This window comes from Rhea pennata, chromosome 1 (assembly GCF_028389875.1).
Source record: "Rhea pennata isolate bPtePen1 chromosome 1, bPtePen1.pri, whole genome shotgun sequence".
Lineage (NCBI taxonomy): Eukaryota > Metazoa > Chordata > Aves > Rheiformes > Rheidae > Rhea > Rhea pennata.
In genome coordinates, this window is record NC_084663.1 from 18,325,719 (window position 1) to 18,347,244 (window position 21,526).

The window sequence follows — 21,526 nt, forward strand, 5'->3', positions numbered from 1 at the left end:
ATAATTCATTAGTAGAATATAACTGCACTATTACTATAGAATAACACTATGCTATACACTACACTATATAAATACTATAATATTTATATTTTAAAAAAGAATAAAGCAATTAGTGAAAAGTTATTTCTCCAAATGAATATCTGTTTAATATCTGTTGCTCTTATTTAATGATGACTAGATCTCTCATAGCTAACCTATGACTTATTATCAGTAGACTGTTTACCATGGTCATGAAAAGAAAAATGAAAATTTTACTTTTCCTTACCATGACTGAATATTGAAATATTAGTTAATTTTCTATTCTATGTAGTGTAACTTTTGTACTCAGTGGGCTATGATCTGTTCCACTTAAAATGTTGCATATTTCAAAAAACATGAGTTTGGGGAGGTTTTACAGGATATGAAAAAGGAGTTATATCCTTCTGATATTTTGGGAGTTCAGATTCCTTCATAGAAAAGAAGACATCTGAGAAAAAAATATCTGAAATCCCATTAAATATCAGGTGGGCAGGGACTATATCTATCCTTGTGATTTTGAACCATCTCTTTCTGAAGCCTGTGAACGTGACACAATAACACACTATTAATCACTAATCTCTATTTCTGCACTCACGATGGATATTGTTGCACAATATTTGCATAAAAGTTAAAAATACAGACAAGGGAGAGATCTATATCAGTCAAAGTGAGGTGCAGTCACATCTGATAACTCAAAAGAAGAGTAGTTGATTCCAAAAACAACATAAAAATAAATTAGTGAATGCTTATCTCTCCTAATAATGTGTGAAGTCTATTGATGTGAACATAAATGAAGTACTCTCTTTAGCATTCTTCCTTGAGATTATTTCTTCATTTTTCTAAAAACACAACTCTGACTAAGATTAGATATTTAAATTGTTTCTCAAAATTATCCAAAGCCACTTTTCAATTACATGCTCATATTTTAAGATATTCAGTGTTTTAATTCACTGTTGTTCAATGTCTGCTTCCTAAAATTAATTTACCAGGGTGTAAACAAACTGCAATTAATTTATCACAAAATATGATACTCTGAAGAAAGTTAGGAGCTTCTGGACTTCATAAAACATCAATTTACAAGCAGGAAGACTATTTTAACATGTCAACACATTCTAAAGGATATAATTCTTTGTTATTTGCATTTATTTTGTTAAATCTATTGCCACAAGTGGCAATGTCCTACAATTTAAAAACATACTTGTATTTAAAGAAATTAAACACCAAAAATACATAAAATGCAAATGGAACAAGTACATATTTTTGGCTCATGTATAGGAGTAAAATCTGTCCTCACAACCGATGTGTGCTGCTAACCATTTTAGTAACTGACACAAAAGGTACCATTATACTGAGAACATAATACGAAATTTACTTAAAGATTTTGTATTCAGGCCTCTAGCTCCCTCAAAGCAATTACAGAGGGATGGGAAACAACAACATTGGAATATAATCTGCACTTTTTCTCTGTGTGTTGCCTTCAATCTTCCAGAGGAAGATCTGGGTCATTTAACTCCCGTCTAGGACTTAAAAACACAGAAAAACAAAACAAAAATACTTTCCTATACACAGACTGTAAGTCTTGACATTTCAAACAACTCTGCGTCTTTGTTCTCGGGGCATGCATTTAAAGCTTTCCTTTGCAACCAGAAGAGAAAATAACAGGGTTTTATTTTGGAATTAATTATTTTTTTGTTGTTGGAAATCAGAAATAAAAAGGAAGGTGAGTAAAGCACAGCATTCAGAAGCTCACTTCTACAGAGCTGTGATGATTGTTACTTTAGTCAGGATACTTCTGTTTAAAAAAGAGGAACAGAGAACCTGTGATCAACTCCTGCCAAAAAACAAGGGGGTTTGCATGTTCCTCATCACCTGTTCGACATATTACTTGACCTCTAAGGATATGGGAACACAAGGAACCTTTATCACAGTGGAATTTCAACCTGCCTCTGCTTCAGCAGGACATCTTTATGATTTACGCAGCCTCTTTTCCTCCTTCCCTTCCTGATGTGGCTGCCAGTATGACATTATGTGACTCATTCTGCTCAGGAAAGTCTTACAGTAAACAAAAATTCATTAATATTAGTAAAGCTCTTGGACACCATGGAGATAAATGACATAGAAACAAGCCCTGAGAAAGATAATGAAAAAGACAGGAAGGGAAGGAAAGGAAAAGAATCGGATACCAGCTAATACACATAGCACATGTCTATGTGGGAAACATTGGGAATCAGAAAGTACAATACCAGTAGTCATCACTCAACTATTTTTAACTCTAATGTTGGTGGAAATTGCTGCCAATCATACTAATATAACTTGGCCAGTAACTAATAGAAAGGATAATAGAAAAACAAATATATGGCTAACAAAAGAAATGTCAGTTAAAATACATATATGCACTTAAAATAGAATATATATTAAAAAGTTAAATGTGGATGGTGAACTCACAGCAGTGGGTGTTAGTTTTCATTTGGAACTAATCAGATTCACCTTCCAGTTTCTTCTGAACAGTAGGAAATTCATGACATACATATTCTGCATGCAAAAAGCATGTCATGAAACTTTCCACTGGGAAAAAGGACAGGGACTATAATAAATAATAATATAAATAAATAAACAGGAGCAGTAAGCATTTCTGTTAAAACATACAGTAATAAATATCACTAAAAGGTTCACCAAAAAGGAAATGCAACAGTGATCTGGCTTTTGATTATACAGAAACTCATCTTTGGAGCTGTTAGCAAGAAATAGCTTGATGTTTCCGATACTCATCTATATCTACCGAAGTGTAAGTGTGATTTTTTTATTTATAGGTACTTGACATTCTCAGAGGGAAATCTTTCCTGTCGTTCCATCTTGGTGTAGGATGGATTAGTTGTTTTTTTTTTCTTTTTCTTTTTTGTCTCCTAAGGATTGGATAATTATGATAGAGCAACTACATTCCATTTAGGGATGAATTTCATTTTAATATAGTTTTCTTCTATATATTATAACTACTGACCTTCCTTTCACAGATCAAAGGTTTTCTAATATTTCTTTTCTATTATCAAAGTGCAACAGTACCCTCCCTAACAATCTGTGATTCCCATTTCCTGTCACAATTATTTTGTTTTTACATTTAATTTGCCTGTGTATCTAGACATATCAAGCCTATCAAGACAGATGATTTATTAACATGGGATATATTGATATTATAATAATGCTAGTACTACTGACAGTATGGTAGAATAATGGCTAAATGAATTTAATAGAATGTAATTGTATGAAGTAATTAATATGAAGTCTAGTTAAAAATAGTAGTGATAAAGTAATATTTTGAACAATATACATCTCTAGCTGTTTTTTCAGTCTGCCTGTTTCATTGTAGATTGCTGTTGAGGAAGCTTTAACAATCTCTAGCACAATTTCAAGCTAACTATCTGCCTTAAGGATAGTATTTGCAAAGTTGGATAAGGGAGTTAGGCACATAATTCTCACTGAATTTCAGTCTTTGGGGGATACTTTTAAATTGTTTTAAAAATCTCACAGAAGATTTTTGTTCTATTCCCTGGAATAATAAACATATCACATACTTTCAGCTTCTGAATATATTGTTTATTTTTAATTCATTCACACACAAGATTTTCGGTTATGACGTGAAGATAAACAAGAATCTAAACTTTCAACTACCTTTTCATGTCTGTGTTTACTGCAACTTGCTGTTATTTCTGATGACCAAAGGGCCAATGTAAAATTAGTATGACTAATACATGGCTTATTCAAGCAGGCACATGATATGCAAATTGTGCCTACTAACTGATAGACTGACTGGTCCAACAGAGGACTTAAAATCCTCTCCATATTTAAATTTTATTTATTTAAAAAAAAAAGGAAAAAAGATCAAGCAGAAACTGTTAGAACGCTGATACTAGGTAGTTAGTCCAGGAGACGAGTTCGTTTATCCTGCAGTTCAAAATCCCCACGTGCTTTGGAGCCCCACAGATGAGTTGTTCTCAGTCATCTTATCATGATTTATTGATAAAGCATTCCTAATTAAAAAAGTACTCACAGCCATTGAAAGCATATGATATTGAAGGTCTGTTTGAAGCAAAAGTTAGCTTCTCCCTTATATGAACAACTTCTATGTTAGTGGGCTGTCTGCCTGAATAAACTAAAGATTTGACCCATTATATATAATCTCCTATGTGATTCAGCTCTAGCAGAGGAATGTGGATTCCAGCCTTAGTAAAATAAGATACTGTAGTTGTCAGTCATTATGTAAATTGTCCAATTTTGGGCTTCCCACATTTCCAGGCTATGGATTACTTTCTGTACAGGAGTCCTTGAGCACAGGCGGCAAAAGCTGTGGGATTTTGATTAGCTTCTTCATCCAGTGAATACTGGATGAAAGAACGAAAGCTAACCATTTTATAAATAATGAATGAATTTTAAACTGTGGTGATATTTTCCTGGTATGGTAATAATAACTGCCAATGACTGTGCATGTAAGACTTTGGGGGATATCTTAACTGTGGCTTTCTGCAGAGACTACAAAAACATCAAAATAGCTTTCTCTCCAGCCTCTTAATCTTGTAAGAAATATCAGTAAAGACTGAAAATAAAGACTATATTCCAGATATAACTTATACTAACATGATAGATCATTCTCATTTCAATCAATCAAGTTATATTGCTGTAACAGGTCTTATGGGCTAAATATTAGTCTCACTAACGATTCTGAGATAAACACAGAGTAAAGAAAGGAGCTAATGAGATTACATTGATTTTATATCAGTGTACCTGACAGAAAAACTTGGCCTTTGGCTTGTTTATATAGCTGTAATTTATTATATTTGCTTTTCTTTTGAATAAACTTATTCCTCTCTCTTTGAAACTGGGACAAAATCCCCACTGATTCTGAGGAAGTAAATATAACATTATCTGATATCTTTCAAAGATATAGTATGACTTCAGTGAATTTAATTTATCTAGTTATATTTATTTTTAATTAAAATAAATAAGTAAAGCATTTTTCCCTATTTTTCTGCTCATCTTAGTCCCTGTGTCAGCCTATACAATCCTCTAGCATGAATACTGATGGGATTGTAAATAGGCAGGAAAGTCACTGTTTCAAGTGATATTCAAGAGATAATTAATGTTCAGGATTTAAGGATGCCTTTTTCCAACTAGAATTGAAATGTCCCTGCTGCAAATCTCTGCTTTAGATTATTCCAGTTCTCACTCTAATTAAATATCGCTATCTAGTCATGAAGTCAATGTCAAAATCTACATGTAAGTGAAGATGTTAAAAAAGTAAAACAGAGCATTTTGACAGCATTAATTTTACCACTGAGTAGATATAAGCTTGCAGGCCTTGTGTATACATACATTTTCATCTTCCATGTGGATCTAACGATGTTCATTTTCATGTTGCTGAGAAGTTTTTGCAGTGTGAGTTAACAATGTGTTTGATATTACATTTCCCCAGTCTGAGTTTGCAGTTTTCCTTAATGTCTAAAAAGGCATTTGACTTAGCCTAAGTGATTTATACTCAGAAATTAAAAATGTCTCAAATATAGATAGATCAGTAGCACCTAAGATTAACAGTGTGTCATCTCCTACCTCGCAATTATGTTATTTAATATAAGATTCAGAGCAAACAGAGAAATTTCTTCTTTTTTTTCCTGTGTGTTGTAAATTAGTTACTTCATAGCAGTGTCTTATATTCCCTAAAGTTTATTCCTTTTATGGTAAACATCCATTCTATTATGCGACATCTGTCTGTTGTAACACCGTTTAGCTGTGAAAGACTGGCCATGTTTGTAAATATAAACTTTGATTAAATTCTAAATATAAACTTTAATTTAATTCTAAGAAATTGAGATTTTATACTTAGAAGGGAGAGGAGATCATCTGTTAACTATAAAGCTGTATGTTTCTGCTGTTTTGAACAACTCTGATTACACCTGGAATAGCTGAATTTAGAACCCGGCAATTTCATTGAATCTGGATCACAGAGACTTTGGTGTGACATGTAATTTCAAATTGCATTTAAAGGAGTAATGATAAAACTAGCCATAACACTGATGTAAGAAAAGAAAAAAAGTCCAGCTGGAGAAGAGTCTCACTGGTCCAGATTCCAACCAGGTTACCAATGTAGTTACATAGGAGTAACTCCGTAATGCTTTTATTTCAGTATGACATTTGATTTCTCTAACTTTAGTAGCTGCAGATTAGGCCTATAACCTTCAGTTTACACTTTCTTATTTATGAACCTACTCAAGGTTACTTTCACATACAGTGATTACACCTAATCCTTAAACAATTCCACTGCTTTTATTTACCCAGTAAGGGTTTATCAGCAATAACACATTTCAAAGCAATGTTATATGAAAAAAAGACAATTCAGATATCATTTTCTTTAGATCACATTGATTTTTTCATTTTCCCCATAATAATTCACTATGAAAACAAATCAAAACCAAAAAAAGAAAAGCAAAACATATAGGATGTCTCATATGCATTGTATTTTTATAAAAATAATTTAGAAATAATTTAGAAAAAATAAAAAAATAATTTAGAAACAATATTCACAAGTTAACTTCGGACTCTTCAAGGTGCATCTAACCAATATTGTATTTAAACTCTTTGAAAACTTGAAGGTCAATTAAAAATGTCTTAAATTTACAGCTCTCAGAATTTAATTGTGAAAGAAAACTACATGGATAAAAATCTACGTTGTAAAAAGTGAGTCTTTTCTGCTATCATTTGGGAAAGAAACATCTCATTGCCTTTAAATGTGAAGAAGTGTTTGCTATTACAGAGTCTTTGTAGATTTTTCTTTGTTCTTCTCAGCATTGCTGTCTACTATCTGTGTATAATGGCAACCTTAACAGAAAACAAGTCGTTTTTCATTCCAGGTAATGCAATATTTGGCAGTACTCCCAAAAATTCCTTTTCTCTTTTATTCCTTCACTTTCTCCACCATGGTGGTGATGGGCTGATTATTTGTTTACACAAGATGAAGGAGTCAATAAGTGAGTTTTCAAATCTGCAAGCAGAGACATTTGTCATTTAAATAGGAAGTTCTGTGCCTGCAGCAGAACTCAGTTTGATCTGTTAGGGAAAAAAATCCATTTGGTTAAATATGCTGCTGAGGATGTACATTGCCTCAGTAGAGGGAATAGATTATACACACAGAGGGAACAGAATACACTTTAACTCATCTAAAAATATCAGAAAACATTATGACATATTTTCTAGCAAAATACAGTCTATATGATATTTGAAGGGAAAACATTACAGAACTCAACATTAACATGCAGCAAATACAGCCCTTAAAATGGAAACAGATTTTTTTTTTTTTTGATGAGCATATTGTCTTAAGCACTATATTTAAATTTAAGAAGATTTGATGTTGTTTATAAAGGAGCCAGTATTGAATCTCAAGTTAAGAAAACCAGCTGCAGATTTGATTAGAACAATAAATATTGCAGTGATGCATTGTAAATAGAGTAATGTGTTGGTTTAAACAGCTTAAATTGTACAATGGAAATCAAATAGAGAAAATAATGCAAGTCAAACCTATCTCGTTCTGAACAATTTTTGAGTTTTCTACAGACCTAAGCCCCTATGCAATTTGGCCTACACTTACTCCTTTTACAGTCTGAGTGGCCTTTAATACAGAATTCATTGCAGTGCTGAGACATAACTGTCAGATTTAATAGCTGTAGAAAACAGAGTTTCTGAATGAGATCCAGAACCTTATGTTATTTCCTTGGCTCCTGTAGACTGCATGGAAAGTTAAATTAGAGTCATATCCAAAGGGATCAACAGCCTAAGCTGAGAGACATCTGAAATCAGCACACTCAAGATGCTGCTAAATGAATCTAACTAGATAATCAGAACTGGAAATCCTTAAATATGGTCTCTGATGTGATTTACCCATATCTGCAGTCACCAGACAACCACAGCATCCAAAACAACGTCTAGATTTGGCATTTTTGCCAAAACTTCACTTCTTTTGAAGGAATTCAACAGAAAGGACAATATTCTCTTCCTGAGAAAAATCTTGTAGGCTCTTGGTAATGGCTGCAGCCTGGTTAGTGGGGGAAAAAAGTCTGAATTGCCTCACTCAGGAAAAGGAAACGACAGACTCTGGGTCTCAGTCAGTGAATGCTCTAACAAATAGATCTTTCTATAAGTGGGGGTGCCACATATAATAAGACAGTTCCTGCAGGTGTATTTTTAGGTGGAGGGACTCCCGCTGCATTTTGGGTACACTGAAAACCTTAGCAGGTGTTTTAAGTGTTTCACAGTGTCGTATGTATAAGGGGCCCCTTTAGGGACAAAGGAAGAATTTAATGTGCTTCTTGGGTGTGAACTGAGTCTAAGCATAAAGTAAAATAAATAAATAAATAAATAAAAGTATCTGGAAAAGTTATTCACATTCTTCCTTAGCATCCAGAATGGAGTTTGAAGCGATTTGAAGAAAGATGTCTGAATCCATTTTTGAATTAGACCTAAGCTCTTATCTGTTGAACTTTCAAAGACAATCAAAATGAGGGTTGATCTTTACCTGTAAGGAGAGCTTGAACTGGCATTTCAATTCTCTAACTTTTCAGAAAATATGAGAATAAAACCAAGGGAAAAAAACTGATGTGTGAAAGAGAATCTGTACAGTAAATCTCTACTTTACTCAATTCTGAGATGTTAGTAATAAATGCAATATAAATAGAACAAGAGGTCACAACTTATCTCTTCACTTAAGAGGAGTATTCCTCCGAAGCATTGTAATTATCCAAAGGTGCAGATCATTCAGAAAGGTCTGCAAAGGTGAGTCTTGTCAGAGTAATAGTCATGCCCCCACAGATTAGCAGGGGACAGGGAGTATTATGCAGCTTTCTAGATTTACTCCTACAGAACTTGATATTGATTCAAAGGAAAGAAATAATGGCTTGTAAAGAATGTACCCTGGCTTTCAGTAATAACTAGGATGATTATATTGATTCACATCCAACCTGTACATGTAAACAAGAAACTGTGTAATAATTACAGATTAAGTAATGAATATTAGTGAGATTGCTTCTGCACAATATAAATGATCCCAAAATGTATAATAAGTATCTCCCTCATTACTGACAACTCTGCATGCAAATTATGATGAAGGGATCAGAGGATAAATTCATATTACATTTCTGATATCTTAAATCTGGAGCTGATTAGGGGAACCTTCACAAAGTTCTGCTTTTGCTGTAAACAAGCTACATCTTGTCTTTAGCTCTGAGCATTCCACCAAGGGACAGTATGAGGAAATGCAGTAAGGACTTTTCTTCCTTGCAGATGCAAGCACAAGAAGTCAAGGTTCACTTGGAATGATTACTGAGTTTTCCTCTTCATTTAGAAATACAATGTCCAAACAACATTCTCAGAAATCTTTCGTGCTGGAAGTGAAAATGCTGGTTGCAAGCAGCTATGTGAGTAGGATAAGATAGAGAGTTTTGGTAAATGAGCCATGTTTTATTATAAGAGGGAAACATATAGTTTCAAGTAGCCTTTATTATAGGGAAAGAGGGAAAAAGTCTTCTAGCTGACCACCTGGTTGATTCAGTCAACAGGATGTTAAATAGCAACAAAAGAGGAAAGAGAACAAATAAGCACTCATTTAGCATGGAATCAAGTTGTCAAGAAGAAAATTCTCTAAGTCTCTAAGAGACATGAAAAGAATACATTATTTAATTTTCTATATATCTCTGCCAGAAGACTGGCTATAAACAAGGAGAATTAGAATTGCTCATTTTTGAGCACAAATTCAATCTTGTTGGTATCAATGAAAGCTAGTAGGTAGGACCACATGATTAGAATGACAAAATCACAAATTACAACCTTCTTAGAAAAGCTCATAAGGGGAAAATGAGAAATGGGAAAAAATGGCATTCCCTATCTCCAGCTCATTGACAAGCTGGTGTGAAATATTCATTAATGCTTACAGATTAGTATCCTAATGACTAAAACTTAAGCTGAAGTATGTGTTAAAGATCACAACATCCCATCAGGAAATAGAGATGCTCAATAAGTACTCTCTATAACATAAAGAAAAAAATAAGATGCTGGTAGGAATTTCGGTATGTACTAAGAGCCCCGGGTTGCTGATACAAAATTGTCTTCTTAATTTGTAAACATTTATATAGAACAACTGCTTCAGTCAAGAAGAATCAAAGACTCACATACTCTGACTGTTGAATTTTACCTTAAACCCCATTACAACAAATAAAGGGGAGTAGATCACAGAACTGAAAGTTAGTGGTTGATCGAATACAAGTGGTTTTGACTTGTCTACATTTGCCACATACAAAGAAAGTGAAAACCTAATTGGTAACATATGTACATTTTATTCTTTAGAGGTGCCAATTTCACAAAGAGGAAAAAAATTAGAAGCCAGTCCCACTGAGAGAGAAGATAAACAGCATAATACCATCAGTATATGGGAGCTGCTTATTTTACTAAACTCCCCAAAGCCACAGTTGTTGCAAAACATCTTTGCCTTAAAGGCAATGTGAAAGCAACAATTAAAAAAAAATCAGTAAAGGAAGAGCTGATAATACTTAGCATAAATTATAAGCTAAAATTGCAAAAGGCTCATAAAGAAATAAGAGAAAACTATAGCCAGAAGAGCTAGCGAGTGTAACGAGAATTTTTAATAAATCATAAACAAAAGGCTAATTACCAGAAAGAAGTAGCACAAATACCAATAGTATAGTTTAATAAATACTTCTGTTTTTAGCTGAGGAAAAGACAGATTTTATATATATGTATGTATGTATATGTTATGGTGAATTTGAATGTTTGCATTATGATAATAATTAAGAGTATGTTAACAGCAACTATTAAAGTTGAATGCCTTTTAGTCAACAAGTCTAGATAAAGTTGATCTATGAGTTACAAAATAATTAGCTGATGAGCTGGATGTCCTGGATGTCCAGTTTTACTTGGCCATACTGAAGAGTCCATTTTGCTTGGACTCTAACATTAAATAAATCATCATATCATTCTGTGTTATAGTTTGGCTCCAATTGCTTAGCCATTCATTGGTCCGTTTAAAGTGTGTCATGCTGATTTCTTATTGTTCTTTGTTTTAAGCAACAACTTATGCTAAGACAAGTCCTGTTGAACTGAGAAAGTGTTAATGCCACTGTACAAGTTCCTGGGGGAACGTTGTCTGAAACAGGTTTGAACAGTTCTGGCCACTGTTCTTCAATGCAGATGAGTTCAAACTGGAACAGACACAAGGAAAACCACTAGCATGACCAAAACCATGGAGAGCTGAGATTACTCAGGTTAGCCCAACAAATACTTAGAAGGCATATTATTTCACCCTATAAATATGCCGAGTGATAAACAGCAGAAAGGAAGAGCTGGTCATACCAAAGAATCATATTAACAATAGAAAAAGTGTGTATAAAATCTGTAAACAAAGTTAGGACAGAAAATAGACAGATTTCTAACCATTACACAAGTTGACTTCTGGAACTTTTCTAATTTGAGTATTAAGAAACAAAAATCCACTAACTATAGTTATAATACAACTTGATCAGTCTATGAATATTCTAAGCAAAGATCTTGCATCTGTAATGTAACAGACCACATCTGATGCTGAGTTCTTGAATGATTTATAAAAGTTTGTGACACTGATACTGTCATCTTTAGCCATATAACTTGCCAGGAATCTCTTTCTCTTCTTCAGCATGATTTCTCTTAACTGCTCCTGAAAGTTGTGTCTCATACCTAGTCATGTACAAACCCATTTAGTTTATAAGCCATTTAATACTGAAAAGACTTTTTTTAAGTTTTTTAAAAAACAAACTATTTTCTCATAGTTTGCACACCCATTTTGGACAGGAATAATGTGTCTTCATTCTTTTACCAGTAAGTGCACATTACATAATCCTAGTAATGTCTGTTCATAATAAATTGTTCATGTTGAAGGTAAATGCATACTTCCAAATAATGACTTTATGGGATGAGTGATATTTTTACTCTACTCAGAAATCACTTTCAGAATGTAATAGAAATTGATAGCCTTTTCTACCTTTATTTTCCATATCTGTCTAAGAGAAATAAACTTTTTTGTTAATTCCTAGATGATTTTTTTTAGGAATTTTTTTTATATAATCTCTAGTAAGTTTTAAGAATAATTTTTGCAGAATTTTGCAGTTAATGGCACTGTGGGTAAAAATTCATCTCTCCAGGATGGAATGGAATATTTCCTTTCCAAAAGAGGCTACTGAGATTTCTACAGATATAGATTTTGACAGTGATGGTGATGAGTGGTGTATAGTGTCAGTTCAAGATGAGAGGCTATAAAGCCAAAAGAAATTTTCTGAACATGATTTTCTTGGTACAATAGATGTACTGACTTTCTGGATGGAGATATGACTTAGAGATAAAGGTGTGCTGTTAATATATTGCTGAGTTGCAAAAAGTTTTTAAAAATGACAAGGAAGTGCAAATCTTGCTTAGGTATTTCTGCCTATTGCTGGATTTAATGCAAAAACTTGAGCTCTTCAGCAAAAATCTTAATTAAGTCATTCAGAGGTCTGCTTAAGTAAAGTCAGTATAAGTGGGATCCCAGCTGCCCTACATCCTGAAAAGTGACTGAAAAAGTCAAAATTGAAGCTGAATTTTATTGACAGTTGGCTCATATATGTGGTTAGAAACTATTTTTATCATTTTATTCTGTTTATTACTTGATACTATATCTAAAAGAAAAGCAATATTAATGTCCCATTAAATAGTACAATTTTACAGGTAAATTTTTTTTAATCACTGAAAATTTACCAAATCAAATTGCATTCTTTTTTGAAAAGTACGTCAACATTCACTGGATCATTTACTTGTACTAGACCGTTCACTTCTTACAGCAGTGGCTGGTGCTAGACTCTTTCCTAAAAAAAGCCTGTGTATTCTATATGCTTAATGAATTATAATTTAAATTTAAGCTATGCCACCTCTTATCTGTTTTCCTGGTATGCACATGTGAGAGAATGCTTCCTGCAGAGCATAATGATTAAGCCCGAGTATACTTACATATCTTTGAACTATTATTCAAGACTACTAAAATTACACATTTTTGTATTACTGACTGACTCTTGCAAACTTGCCATGATTTCTATCCTGCTTCAAACAGAGATACAAAGAATTCCAGTTTTCATACAATTATTGAAAAGCAAAAGCAGAATAAGAGTAAAACTCATTTTTCTCATGTAATACTCAGTGGCCTAGTGGACTTCAAAATTTGTACAGGAATAAAGACATGGCATTATGTACAACATGAGTTTCACTCCTTGAAATTCTGCTGACTGTCTTTAATACACCTGAGGCCTTCATAGTTCTTCTGTGACAAGCTAAATCCACTAACACAAATTTCACAGATCAATTAAGAACTTTCAGAATTTCATTTCAGATAGAGGGGGAAATAAGTTGTTGGGCTGTGCTGTAAGAGAACAGACTCTACTATAAAGACTTACAGAAATAATATGCCTTATTAAGTTCTTCTGTAGCCAAGTCACAGGATATCTCTGCCCATCTAAGAGCTAAGTAAAATGTATCTCAATTGATCACTAAAGTATACCTATTTTGTGATTTCAGCATAGTTTAGCTATAACCAAGTCCCCTCACAACGAGTGCTTAATGTTGAGACACTGGAGCACAAAACCCAGGCCTCTATTTTCTCAAAGTGAGTGACCGTCTTTCCAAAAACAGGCTTACACTCAGCGCTGTACTTGCTTTCTGAAACGGTCCATCCTGAAATGTTGTCTAACTGTGAAGCGCTTGAACAGGCAAAATAGAGATCATTACCACTGCCCAGTCAGGCAAGTAGGTAGTCTGCTGGGGCTTGAGGAAAGTGGATTTGTGTTCCTGACAGAGAAAACCCTGATATAAAATAGCTTCTGTCTCAATATGTTTAGAGAAAAGTTATTACCAAAGCAAAATGTCCTTTTTTATTGTATTTTATAAGAAAACATTGAATTCTTCTCCAGTCTTTGAAGGGCAGAGATCCTAAGTAGATGGAGATGCCTTGCAACAGCCTGATGGAGACACCTGGAGGGTGTATTACGTGTTAAATATGATTATATTTAAGTTGTTGGGAAACTAAAAAAGAAAAAAAACTGAAAATTTATTCATAGTAAGAAGGGTCTTTCAAAGTCAATAGAGTATGAGGAAGGAGTTCACCCAGAGTGCCTTGTCTGTACTAATAATGCTGCAATTATATTTACATTTCAATCTGGAGCAATACCACAAGTGTTAAGCAAGTCTTTTGGTTGTCCCCATTTATTACTTAGTATTTCAGTTCACAGAGAATTTTAGTGTGCTCTAGCAAAAATTGTCTCAGTGGAAACTAAACCAGAAGTTTCTCTCCAGGTACACACTGAATGCTCCTCAGCCTCTAAAGGGAACATAAAGGTCAAGCACTGGTTGGTCATTTGGTCAGATTTGAGCCATGTGCAATTGTGGGGACATTCAATACAGGGTACCAGACTAAATCCAGAGTGAAGGAAAACTCTTGAACTGGTGTTGTGTAGGGATAGGGGCTTCAGCACCAACTGTTTCTAACTACTGATCATCTGCTATTTTGCCAAGATACTTGTTAATGTAGGCATAGCTTAAGTGTCCAGCTAGATCAGTGTCATGATGGTTTTGTATAAGGAATGTGTACTTATGAGATTTTTATATAGGTAACAATTTTTTACACTTCTCCCATAATGCTACTTTGAGTTCAGCCCAGATGTGAAAGATTCTTCTTTTCCAGTCCTGAATATTTTTTTCTTTTTTTCCTCCCTAAACTCATCTAAGAAATAAACATAGAACCATTTGGATTCTCTGATCTAAAGTCCTATAAAAGTATCATCAGACACCAGAGTTTTCAGGTAAAAAAAAATGATGCTTGTGAGAACGGGAACAGTGCACTGTGAAAAGGGAGATGCTTTACCTTAGTCAGTTCTACTCCTTACACTTTGCTCCTCAGACACAACTAACTTACATAGCTTAAGGCTCTGTGTCACGTTGACCTTGCTTTCGACTTTATCAGCCATAATAAGAAAAATGTGTAGTGCACAGGGAACCCTAGATGAAATCTTTTCATGGACTGGCTCCTTGGGTGCATATTGCCGGTAGGCGTTGACTCCTTTGCTTGCTGTGGTACAGTCGTGTGGGAGGTAGCTAAGATGTGAGACTGTGCGTATGCGTGAGCACAGTGATAACAAAAGGTGCTTAGAAGTTCTGCTTAGCATTATAATGTTAATCACAGACTTATACAGTACTCTTCTATGATCTAATTGTAATAATTAAATCTATTACATTTAGAAGCCATGAAAATAAATCTAAACTAAGAGAGTAGATAATTATTTGCCTTAAGAGACATTTTAAATAAAAGAAACAGTTTATTTCAAAGAAACAATATGTTAAGTCTACCTACTTTCTTTAAATCAATGCAACAGCTAGTAACTAATTATTTTGATTAGAATCACAGCTAGCACCATTCAGAAACCTTCAACCTTCTTGTGAAAGGTTAAAGTTATTAAAAAAAAAATAGAACTGCATGGATGTGCCAATTTTCTTATATTAAGAGAACAATATCTTCTTGTATTAAAGAGATCTTATTTTGCTTTGTCTAACATATCTACTGACTTTGTAGAGGGAAAAGCATTCTCCATAATGTTACCTTTTGTTTTTTCCCAATATATCATTTTGGAGTTGTTACCCCTACCATGTTACAAGTTGATTGTTTTGTCAAGAAAGCTGTTAACAGAATCAGTGTTAACACAGTGTTGTAAGAATTAACATAAATTTTTGAATTGTTTAGGACAGGCATTAACTCAATTTGCTAACTCAGTGGGAAATTTCCTGGTTGAAATGGTAGGAAAGGATAACATGATTATAATTTGGGAAATAATTTCTCTACAGTCTGATTGTTTGCTGTCACATGCAAAGAATCCTGAATATATCTACTAATTGCTAATCAGACTCCACACTATTTTAATAAATTCATCTACTAAGGTTATTCTGTCAATATTTAATTAATGTGTCTTAATATAATGACTGTTCCTGTTAACATCTGTTCATAGCAAATATGGAATTCAGACATTTTGTAACACACATTGCTTTTCTTCACAGGAAAGTGGTGTTTAAGCACAGTGTTTTCTTTTCCCACAGCAAATATTATCTAAGATATCCAACAGCTTACAATATCATCCGTTTTAAATTAAATAGAATTTATATAAAAGCCTCAAATCTGTAATATTTTGGGTACTATAATTATGCATTTGAATCTTTGACTTAGGAGTTTTGTGATAAACCTAACATCTGTTAGAATTTATGTAACAAAATTGTATAACAAAGAACAAGTTATGCTATAGTAAAAAGCAGCTCCCTGAAAATTTATGTTCCTTCTTCATTAATATAAGAATGTAAATGATTTGCAATTTGGTCGTGTGATGATCCATCCAATTTAAAAATTCATAATTCAATAGACAAAGGAAAGCAAACTTTCTATTATGTCGGATACACTAATTGTCATTGGATTTGCTAGAATTCAAATTGATAACATGTAAATTTTAATTAAATTTTACAGTTTTTTTCATTGTCTTGCTTTTAAAGTACAATTATACAGTATCTCAGACTCAAGAAGTTCATATGTATATTTGCATATTGACCACATTAATTCCCTGCTATATGTAAGATCCTTGGAATTGCATTCATTATAACGGAAATTGACTGGCAAGCCATCAGCTAAAAGCATCAGATGTACTTCATTTAAAGCATATAAATGCAATTAATAGCACTTTATCCAGTCAAAAGATAAGTGACTAAAGCAAATCTTAAGGAATGATCATGGTTTGGTTCCACTGGATGTTTAAAAACTGGAGAACTCACTACAACTAGCACATTCAGCATCTATTTCTACCTTACTTAATAGAAATAGAAATGTTTTGGAAAGAATAAAAGAGTAAAAATATATATGCATATACACACATGTACTCGTGCACGCACGCACACACACACACACATATCTTCACAACAGACTCGGTGGTTGGACTGTATTTTCCTACAGTGAACTGCCTGCTCAGGGAGAATGGTATGGCCTTGTAATCTCCCGGTCACCATGGCTCTTGATGAGAATCAAACTCCTCTCATTCTGAAAGTGAATATCCTCTTTGATAGTTTTGTACAAAAAAAAAGTGTAAACATTTTATTTTAAATTTGTAACATTTATATATCCAGTAAAATGAATGAGCCCAAAGACTATCTAAGAGTGATAATGAGGGGAGGGGTGAATAGAAAAAGTGTTGCACTGCCAAAACTCTCAATTCACACCACAATCTGTAAACTTGGTCAGATGTATGCACAATAAATACTTTGATTTTGATAACAATTTGTAAAATGTTATGTTGGTCTTGAAAATGTGAATGGCAAGAAGGCCATTTATGCTCAGAGGAATGTGCTAACTAAATATATAGCAGGATTATGTGTCAAAGATGCTCAGTGGGAGATAAAATTTCCTACCTTTTACTTTTTCACTGAATGAATTGAGTTAAAACTAAAAGCAGGTAAGAGGTGATAAAAAGCTATTTTGAAGGAGAAAAGATTTGGCCTTGGATAGGCCAGTGGAGGAAGTAGACTTTCTGGAACAGAAGAAAAAATTCGCCTTAAAGCTGATCAGGTCACTAGACTGTGCAAAGAGGAACAATAGTGCTTTAGTATTTCTTGCGATAGGAGTAATTCTGATTTTGTAATAAAGAAGTTAAGCCTTTGCTAGAATATGCTTCTTTCTTCTGTAAAATTACCTAGTATTAGGAATGATAACTCAGATAACTTTGAGGAGAATGAGACATAGAGTCTCTCCAGAAAAAAAAAAAAAAAAAAAAAGAAAAAAAAAAGAATCTAAATTAAAAGATACTACAGGTCAACCTGAGATGTCTGCAATCATACATCTGTTTGGGTGTTTCAGAAGTTAGCACTTTTTTCATGATAGTTTGCAAAGATTAGCTGGGGATCCGGCTGTATCAAATTCCAGGCATGAAGTCATCTCTTCTCCCAGTGAAGGAAGGAGAGGCAATTCAAGCAGGATTCAGATGCACACACAGAATCACAGAATGGTTGAGGTTGGAAGGGACCTCTGGAGATCATCTAGTCCAACCTCCCTGCTCAGCAGGGTCACCTAGAGCAGGTTAGACAGGGTTGCATCCAAGTGGGCCTTGAAGATCTCCAGAGAAGGAGACTCCACAACCTCTCTGGGCAACCTGTGCCAGTGCTCCGTCACTCTCACAGGGAAGAAATTCCCCCTCCCGTTCAGGCGGAACTTCCTGTGCTTCAATTTGTGCCTCTGTCCTGCATCAAAAAAGAATCTCATGTCATTTAAGATGTCAAAGGGCATTCTGCCAAGTCTCCTACTGCTGTCCAGAAAGACAGAGGTCTCCTGCATGTGCCATGTCATTTCTGCAGCTCCTTACAGCAGATATCTAAGGCATCTTTAGAAACCCTGAAATGTATGTTTAGGCTATTGCATATCACCCTCAATAGCTCTGGAAACTCCATATTTTCACAATCAAATTTTCCTATATGTTATAAAGTACTTCTACATTAAATGTCTGTTACGGAGTTATTCTGGATCTTTTGGGAATCTTGTTGAAGTCAATGGAAATATTTCTACTAATTCTATATACACCACATCTGTCAGTAAATCCAAATCATTCACCTGTTGAATGTCTAACAGTCTTGAATCTTTTACTATGAGATTTTGAGGCAACAGACCTTGTTATCAAGATCAATAGAGAGCTAATTAAACCCATTTTATCAAAATCAGTAGGTATCTAATTAAACCTATTTTTTTAAACAGTACTTGAATAAAAACAGAACATCTGACCTGTAGTAAGCTATGACTTTTGGAGTTTCAATTTAATAATAAATTGAAATAAAATTAAAAATTTAAACTTTTTTTCATAAATTCAGTATTCTGAGTTTTCTCATTCACATATGAAATGCTCCTGGAAAAATATGAACCATATTTTTCATTGAAAAAGCATTTTGCTTGGAAATTCCCAAGCAGTTCTTCTAAGTCCAAACAACATACATCCAACAAGAAACAATGTAGCGCTTTATCTTGACTTTATACTATGATGTTTGTGTATCATATTTGACTGTGTCACTGAAAACATTGTGTTAAGATCCAATTAAAATGAGACAAAAATAATGGTGAATGCAGAACTTTGTCTTTCTTCTCTCAGATAGTTTAAATGTTTCAGGAAAAGTAAGTATTTTAACATTTTTCCATACTTTTCAGATCAAGGTTTAGTGTTTTCAAAAGCAGCTACAGTGCGTTGGAAATATAATGGGAATTGCGTATTGAAAGTTTTACTCATGATCCCATTGATATTTGTTAGATGTAAGATAAGGCTCTTTTAGTCTAAGATTTATATCTCCTAAATTAGAAGAGTAGGCCAGCTTGGCATTCCCTAAAGTCAAAAAAAGAAATAGGAAACCAGACAGGATGATTTAGATCCTATTCCAGAGAATGTGTTCTTAGTTCAGACAGCTCAGCTGGGATAAACCTGACCCCCAACTGACTGCAAACCCAGATAATCAGATGCAGATAGTTCTGCAAATGCCCAGTTTTCCAGTCTGGCAAGCTCTTATCTTAAAGCTGTACAATGACGGGTGCTAACTATAATCTGTATTTTAGTTCACTAGTTTAGTTTGGTAGGGTTTAGTGTTTTAGAGGCACTTTTGAAGCGAATTTCCTAATTACCCATAGTTACCAGTTTTGGCTTGCATAAGGAAGCAATCTCACAGCACACAAGCAAGATTTCTTTCAGAGTAAACTGAACTAAAAGACATACTAATGCGGTGCAGCTAGTGCACTCCAACCACTATGGATACTGAGTCCATAGGACAAGACTAGAGCTGAAGTGAAACTCACCAAAATGCAGATGGTACGAACGTCTGGTCCACAGTGCTGTTTTTCTCTACAAAAATGTTCCTACAGTACTGCATAACTTCTAAATGTGTATATAGTCTTACAGGACTTCAGCAGCTAGTCCTGTTTCTCAGGGAAGCAAAGTGCTATGCTAACATGGTCATGTCCCACAAGTTTGAAGTATAGGTGAAGCTCAACTGTGATTCTCTACCTCTTTGTAAACATACACTTTAAGACATCTCTTGAAGGTTTTAAATCTCCTGAATGCTTAGGAACAGCAAAATGCAAGTCCTATTGTCACACAGATCTTAGTGTTCTTATTTATATCATTAATTCATTTTTAATTTCAGATTATTACAGGAAAAAAAAAATCTTCCCTTATCATTACTTTTTCTCACTCGAACAGTTTTAAAATCAACCTTTGTTCTTGCAATTATCTCTCCTTATCTTAAATCATGCAAGTCAGATACAAGTTATATTTGTTCTTCTATAATAATAGAAAAATAGCATATTTTTGTTTAACTGGTTATAATACAAAATTTTTAATGATTTTCAATATTATACTCTCTCACATCTCCAACTGATATAAAAAAATCTCTTTTTTCCCTTATTAGACAGACAGACTATCTAATAGTGTTTAATTAATTGTTCTGAGGATGTCACAAGCTATAAATCCTAAAGGAACCGTAATGGACATCCAATCTTTTCCCATGTATACCTGGCTATAGAACTTCATCAGTTGTTTCCGGTTTGAATAAAATATATTGAAATCTTATCATGACTGAAAAATATCCATCCTTTATTTAAAATTTGGCAGTGAGAGAGACAACAACTCTTCATGTGTTATTCCAGTAGTTAATTGCTGTCACTATTCAAAATAATGTTTTACTTCTAAACTAAATATACTGTGCTTCAACTCCCAACTGCTAAACCTTGTTTTAGCTTTATGTGGTAAATTGAAGAGCATTCTGCTACCAAATGTCTTTCCCACACATTCTTTTTGCTCAAATGGGCTCATAATATTTAAGCTTTGGATTCTCCATATACTTCTGAAAAAATGAAAGCAAGTGTTATGATTGTTCAGCATCTTTACCTCAAAAATAGACATCTGGATGTGTGAATAAAAAATATATCGCTGAGTAAGGTGTCTAGGTTCATAAATTCAGGAGGAAAGCAAACAGCCTGGTTCCATAGCCTACCAGGTGCAACAGGGAACTCTGAAATAGAAAATAATCCTGTTTTCATTACATGGATGTCATTACTACTAGTAGCCATATCTGAAAAAAAAAGGATCTTATTATTTGATGGTATAGTTACTGATGATCTATGATAAGGAGGGGGTTTGTACTGTCCTCCATGAATAGAGACAGCTGATGTTTAACATCTAAGTTAAACAATTCTGCCTCAAGTATAGACAGATATATGCAACCCAACCCTCACTATTTATTTGCAAGACATGTGTTGACCCTCTGTTCTTCATTCTGGGAATCTCATACAGAGGTGTCTGTTTCCTTTTGACTTTCATAAGGAGCCCAACTGATTTTGCTTTGGACTCCATCC